Consider the following 7,644-nt stretch of genomic DNA (forward strand, 5'->3'; position numbering starts at 1 on the left):
TCTCAGAAACTGCCTTCCAAAGGGCCCACACTTAGTCGCAGTTACTGGCCTTTGACAGAAAAACAATAACTTCTAATATCCGTTGGCATGAAAGGAGCGAGGAGACTAACAAACTTTATCTCCACCACCTGGAGTCTTGCCAGGTTTGCTTCAATACCCATTTCCCGTGTGGCCTGTAAATATCCACCTCCCGGAGCACCGAGGTAGTGAAGGGCAGGGGTGATGAACATTAGCAAGTGACAGCCTCTCCTCCCTGCCTGCCCTTTCACTCCTTTGCCTTGTCGAAGTCTCTTCACTACTGGGTCATGTTGGGGAGGTGGTTTATACTCTCACCTGAAATAACATTTAGTCACATGTGCTCTTCTTAGAAAGCAGTGGGAGAAAAACAGAGCCCAAGACACAAATTATCCCAAATTACAGCCTCTGCAGACCCCATTTCTCTACCTAGTCCTTTGGCCTAAAATGATAATTATTGTTACCTTCTGTTACCCAATTCCATGTTCCCCTTTGCCAAAATATTCACTGGCAATATCTTCCTCCATTTGGAGACCACACAATCAGGACTCCAAAACAAAGAGTATTCTTTGGTCAGGATCCCGTCCTAGTTACTGCTGTATTTCTCTGACAAAATACCTGACGAAAACAACTTAAGGGAGGAAAGGTTCATTTTGCTCAGTCCGTCTGGGTAGGAAGGCCGAGGCAGAACAGAGTGGCTCGTGTCATTATGCACCATCAAGGGGAATGATGGCTCCCCACCAGCTTTCCCGTTCCCCGTTTTATCTATCTGAGCCTCCACTTCATAGGATTCTGATTCCACATTCAGCGTAAGTCAGTCCTGATCAATCCTCACTGAAAACAGCCTCATAGGCACAGCCATAAGTATGCCTCACCAAACTTACATTATTCAAATATCCAGTAAAATTGACAGTTAGCATGAACCACCATTGTTCTGATCTCCCACCCTTGCCTTGAAATCCCCCAGTGTCAAACATAAGTCTCCTTGCCTCCATTGTATAGTGGGTATTCCCATTGTACCTTAAAAAATCAATGACTTGTTTCTTTTCTCTCTTTTGTGTTTCTCCCCATAGCTGTGATGCCTAGGGGAAACATTTCCCTCCTTGGCCATTAGAATCTTTAAACCTGCTGAGCTTGAGAATACAAGGAAGAGAGGCACCATCTCCAAATCAGGTTATTTCTTGACTAGTGAAGTGTATGTCTGTGGGTACTCTTACCTCTACTCATTTTTCCAGAACTATTCCTTCTCTGCGTGGTGGACTCAGTACTTCTAGCCATATTCTGCATGCTCCTGAATAGCACTCTGCCCTCACAGGCTGCTGCCTTCTAGCTAACCTGATGCTTCAGTAGATCATCTTACTGTTGTTTCTGGAGTTATAATAGCTCCCAACGACCCTGCCTCCAGGCATTCATGGTTCTATGTATTCTTTCCCCTTGAATATGCGCTAGACCTACTGCCTTGCAGCTAATGAATAGCACATGGCACAATGAGGCAATGTCTCTGTCTGAGACTAGGCTGAAGAAAAGTTGTGTCTTCTTTGTTTTCTTTCACTCTTTTGTTTGCTTGCTCTCAGAGAACCCGGCTGCTTTGTTGTGAGTTGCTCTCAGGGGAGATCTGCATGGCAAAAAGCTGTCATCTTCTGCCAATAGCCATATGAGTGGGAGTAGTTATTCCTGGGAGACAAGTCTTGAGATGTTTGTAGCCTTGGCCAATGCCAGCTAGAGACCTTGAAGCAAAAGTTCTCAGCTGAGCCATGTTCAGATTTCTGGCCCACAGAAACCTGCAAATATGTACTAAAAAGAGAGACCAATATCACTCAGACAGATAAGCCTGCCCATCTGATTGGCCCTGTTTGTTGTGTTAAAATTCTAAGTTTGGGGATATTGGTTACACCACCGTGCTTCCAGACAGCTCCTTTTGAATGAGAGAGCATACTAGAAAATTCTTTAGCCTTGAGCCCCATGCCATGCTCCTGCTGTTGTTACAAAATGACAAATTACAGCCAGTGGTGCATAAAACAGCAGGAGACTAGATAATATTGTCCATAGAGTCCCAAATGATAGTATTGATTGGAGCGTTGTAAGGTAAGCGATTCAATGAACAAAATAGGCATCTTTTCCTGTAAGGACAAACCTTTCCTTTTCCATAGCAGGAAAGGACCATGGTAAGCATACTGCATCAGAGAGTTGAAGGTCTTTTAAGGAATGATCCTCCATTAGAGGTTTATGTTGGCTTTTTTCCAGGACAGTCTTGGTAATGGTGATGGTCAGTTCAGTCTTGGTGAGGGGGCGCCATCTTTATTGAACACATGTACACACTTTATCCTTGTTTCTGTAACCATACAGAGATCACGTACAAGGTTAACTGAAAAAGACCTGTACATTGTTCACTTCAGTGGCATATGTACTAAAAAGAGAGACCAATATCACTCAGACAGATAAGCCTGCCCATCTGATTGGCCCTTTATCTGTAGCAAGTGCCCTTGTTATCAGACTTGGGGGATCACAGACTGTGCCCCAAGTAAAGTCTGGCCACCTGGCCTCCATAGCCAGTTGAAAGGACCACATTTAAAATAGAATGTAACCAGACTTTTGGCTACTTTACTGGATTCTTTGTCCTACCTTCCTATACCACCCCTATCTTTTCCAACCCACAATGCTAGGTAGGAGAGAAAGAAGGTTAGAGAGAAAATGGGGTGGCAATCTCATTAGACTACTTCCTGCAGATTAAGGGAGCTGAGTTCCTTGGGAAAGTTTGGTCTACATTGACAAGATATCGCCAACCAGCAACCACCAAACAGCAAACAACAAGCAGTTACCAGAAGCATCAGCACCAACAGCATCAGTACCAACAGCATCAGCACCAGCAGCATCAGCAGGACCAACAGCAACAAGTGTGGCAGCAGCAATTTCCACCTCTCTTAGGGCTCTGGCATTTACATACCCTCTGAAGAATCCTTAGAATTCCAAATGTAAACTATCTTCAGCTGGCAAAATCATGCCCCTACCAGAGCACAAGGCAAATCATAGTCAGCTGCTTTGAACAATCTGAAGCAGTCCCATATCCCACACCCGGGATTAAAACCATAACATATTCACATAACATTTCTGTATTTTAAAAGAAACCAAAATTCTCACTACAATGGAAAACAGAAAAAGGAGATTCCCAATGTGACTACATTGGGAAGACGGACAAAAAAGACATCCCACACCAAGTCTAAAAAAGGCCAAAGATATGAATACTTCAGCAGTCCAAGTCAATATGAGGTCCCACACTACCACTAACCCATCATTTCTGGGCTTCTGTCTTACCCTATAAGGTGGTATGACTAATTGTCAGTACTGTGTGAAATTTCTTTCTGGAGATTACCCTTCTCCAAGCATGAGACTTCTGTGGAAATTCCCAGTTTGGGGAGGTCTATTGTTTCAGTAGTCTGATATATCTGATTGAGAGACACAAGTGTCTTTTAGAATATCTGTGAATGTATTTGTGTCAGGATAATTACAGACTCAGAGATAAATATCATCATCTCAATATCTTCAGACTCAATGCCTAGGTCCAAAACTCTATCCCTATATTACTCTCCAGACTCCCTTGTCACCAGTTTTTCAGTGGTTCTTATTCAAAGCTTTGAAAAGCTCTACCCACTTGGAGATAGTGGCCATCCCACTATCTGTTTAGGGTCACTACTGAGCAAAGTTGCAGAAAAAGAACAGCATTCCCATTTGATTACAGAATATTCTGTAGAACAAACTATAAATTGACTTGTAGTGTCATTTTTTTCTTAAACTAACCATCATAAACTCTAAGGAAGCCTTCAGGTAGGAGGAACAAGTGACCTTGAGCCACTTACCCAGACCCTGTCTTGAAGACCTCAGAGGCTTTCTGATTCTCTACTTGTGATCTTGGCTGGACATGCAACACTTCCATTTGCTCTTCGTGCTATATGTACTCGTTACGGTAGGTAGCCAGGTCATTACAGCTTCTGTCACTGTTTCACCATTGTCACTAGAGTGACTAAAGAGCCAGCCAAGGCCACTGACTACAAAGTTTGTACTTTTTGTGTGTGCTTTCCATTCCATTCCTTGCCACAACTAGTGATTTCATAATCATGAGGCCGTTATAAACCATAACAACCAGTACTGCACACATGATCATCCATGTGAGCTAAGTAAACATGGGGAGAGCCCAAGCCTAGAATCCCAGTTTTAGAATGCTTTCTCAGTTTCTGGTACCATTTGTTGTTTGGGTCATGAATGAAGACAAATAATAACATTGACATGAAGAATTAAAGAGAGTTTAATAAGTCACATGGATAAAAATGTAACTGGAATAGTAAAACACTGTGGAAATGGTAGCTGAATTAGCCATAACCATCCTGAGGCTGAAAGGACAAGAGAATGGAGGTACTCCAAGAAACCAGAACACCTTCAGCTGGAGAACACAACCTGTCTTTGTCAAGGAAAATGGAGACTGCCAAGTCGAGGCCTGGCAGGGAGGGCATTGGGGAAATGAACACTCTGACCTTACTCTCATGATATCCTCCAACTTGTTTCCTTGTCTATCACCAGCCAAACCCTACCAGAAGCTAGAAGGTAAGAGAGGCAGGCAAGGGATAGCAGCTTTGAGCAGCGTGGCTTAAGTGAAAGGTAGAGTGGGAGGGGCAAATAAAGACCACTCAGTGCATTTCTCATTCCACTGAAGAGAAGTTGATCTTCCAAAGAAAGTGTGAGTGAAGTACATCTAAAGGGTGGAAGGTTACATTTCTAAAGCTTCCTTTACTAGAGTGTCAAGTTCTTCATCTGTTTAGGAAGAAACCAGCTTGGGCCCCGAGTTTGCTATCCATCTTACTAGATTACTAGGAATGTCAGCACAGGTACAAGTGTACGGAAGATGGATACAGACCAGGATGTTGACTTCAACATTATAAAGGTGAGGTTGCAATAGCTGCACCTCTTAATAAAAACTACTTCTTAAAAACATTATGAAATAGAATGTGATGCTTGTTCTATTTGCTTTCTATTGTGATAAACACCATGACCAAAAGCAATTTGGAAGGAAAAGGTTTATTTCAGCTTATAGTCTATAGTCCAGTTTGAAGGGTAGAAACTGAAGCAGAGGCTGTGGAGGAGTGCTGCTTGCTGGGTTGCTCCTCATGGTTTGCTTGGCCTGCTTTCATATATAACTGGGATCACCTGTCCAGGGGCAATGCTATGCAAAGCTGGGCCCTCATGCATCGAACAGTAATAAAGACAACACTCCACAGACCTTCCTATGTATCAATTTCACATATGCAGTCCTTTAGTTTGGTTTGTGTCAAGTTGAAACCAGCACAATATTCTAACAGTTTATTGAAGTGAAAAATTATGAAGGTATAGTGTAAGTATTGACTCCATTTCCACTCCTAGTAAGACAGACAGCAAATCCAGGGTCCAACCTGGTTTCTCCTTGAACAGATGAAGAGATTGACACTCTAATAAAGGAAGCTATAGAAATTTAACCTTCTACACTTTAGACACATTTCCCTCATACTTGAATGTGTGACATTGAGATCTGCCAAGGTGGCTACAAGAGCTCCTCTATGACTCATATCTGGATGTTATAGATTAAAACTTCTGCACCTTAAGGTCTATTCCACGAGAAACTAGATTTATTCTTTTGAAATAAACCCCCACCCAAAGAGAGGTCTAACTGTAAAACTCCCTGAAATTTTTGTCTGAGTTCATTACAATTTAGAGTTCCTTATAAATATCTAAAAGCTAGGCAGAATTGCCCTTGATTGGCATCCTAGCAATCAGTTTCTCCCTTGAGGGCTGTAAGTTTTACTGAGGGCCAAGGGTTGGGCCAGATAGTTGGCACTGTGAAAGACAAGAAGGTACTGGCAGTCAGGAGTGTCAGCACACAGAAAAAAATTAACATAATGAGAGTTAAAGGCAGAAGCAGAGAAGAGCTTGGCAGTGGATCATGGAACTGTTGTAAAAGTCAGGAGGTGGAGGGATTTATTTTATGATGAATGCTAAACCTTTTGTTGCTTCTGTTGAGCAAAAGGAAATAGGCCTGGTCCATCTGGTCTACCTTTATTTATTGGCTTTATGTCAGGCTAATAAAACCACCCAGATCAAAACAGATGAGTCCCTCAACTTGGTGACATTTACATTTCAGTCAGGAGAAAAAAGTTAAAAGCAAATGAAGTGGGAAGTAGTTTGGTTTAACATTTAAAGTACTAGTGTGAGTAATGTAAATGATGCTATGGGATAAGGGAGTTAAAAATCTTTACCTGTATGAGCCAGATGATGACTTGTAGACTGTGTAGTCTCTGTTCCATATGCATCATACATAATACTCAGCCTGCTCTTGCAGCACAAAAGAATCTATAGACAATAGATTTCACCCATGAGCTATAATAGAACACAGTAGATAAAAGTGGGGAGAATAGCACACAAGGCATCCTGAGGATATACACAAAGGGAAAGGAACAATCAGAGGTTGCCTTGGAGATGAGAATCCCTGGTAAGACAAAACAAAACAAAACAACCTTGAGATAATGGGGCTCAGCCCATTCCAGAGACAGAAAGAAGAACATATTAAGTAAGTGTGAGGTAATGTCACAAGAGTAGGATGCCACTGCATCTTGAACTTTCTACAAAGTATGATGGGAAGTTGCTGGAGGATGCTAAAAAGACTGATGGTCAGAGAGACCCATTACTTGTTAGAAAGAGGAAAAAAACCAACAATCTTTTATTTATAAATTGTTATTTTCCTCTTTCCAGCCCTTGACACAGCAGTAGTGAATGCCTTCTTCTGTGCTGGATGACAATGTGCTTTGCTTCCAAAGGGTCAAGTCCTAGAACAGGAGAAAACATAGCTGCTATCTAGCACATAATTTATACGTCAGTATGTTGAAACAAAGAGAAATTAAATATTTTGCCCAAGATCACTTAGCAATGTGGCAGTGGAATAGGACTGAAACCTCATCAAAAAAGAAAATTTCAACAAAGATGTTGGACCTGACAAGAAGCCATCTATCTGATGTGCAAAAAATGATGGAATGATTGTGGATCCAATGTGGTTGTTATCATAGTTGCATTCATATAGAGACCAACCCCATATTGTTCTTATTGTGAGTGTTTTAGTTGAAGACAGGATGTGAGAAAAACTTGAGTAGCCAAGAATTCTAGAATATGAAACTCAGCAAAGACCTTAAATATGTAGGAGTCTTGGGTGTCAGCATTCTTCCACTAGCTGAAGAACCATGGGCCTAGGAAGTTACCTTTGATAGAGACAGAGAAGAAATAATGAGGCACAAAATAGAAATGACAAGGGGTTGCTTGAGAATACTTGGCATATCCCTAGGAATACTTAGGTATACAGGAGGGATAGTTGAGAAGAGCTGATGTATATGACAGCAGGTAGAACCAGAGGCTTATCACTGCCAGCTGTATCCAATCTTTGTAACTCTGCCCCATGCGTTGTAGGGATAAGCAAGTCATATTTCAAATTTATATGTAGATATATGGACCCATGTCCTTGTGCATTCAGCATGAGCAAGAGGCACCTCCTTGAGTGTCCATCCGCTGCCTTGTCCAAGACACTGATTATTCTCAGAGAAGTACAAATATTATTAGTGA

The sequence above is a fragment of the Rattus norvegicus genome, chromosome 3 (genome assembly GCF_036323735.1).
Source record: "Rattus norvegicus strain BN/NHsdMcwi chromosome 3, GRCr8, whole genome shotgun sequence".
NCBI classification, from domain to species: Eukaryota; Metazoa; Chordata; class Mammalia; order Rodentia; family Muridae; genus Rattus; species Rattus norvegicus.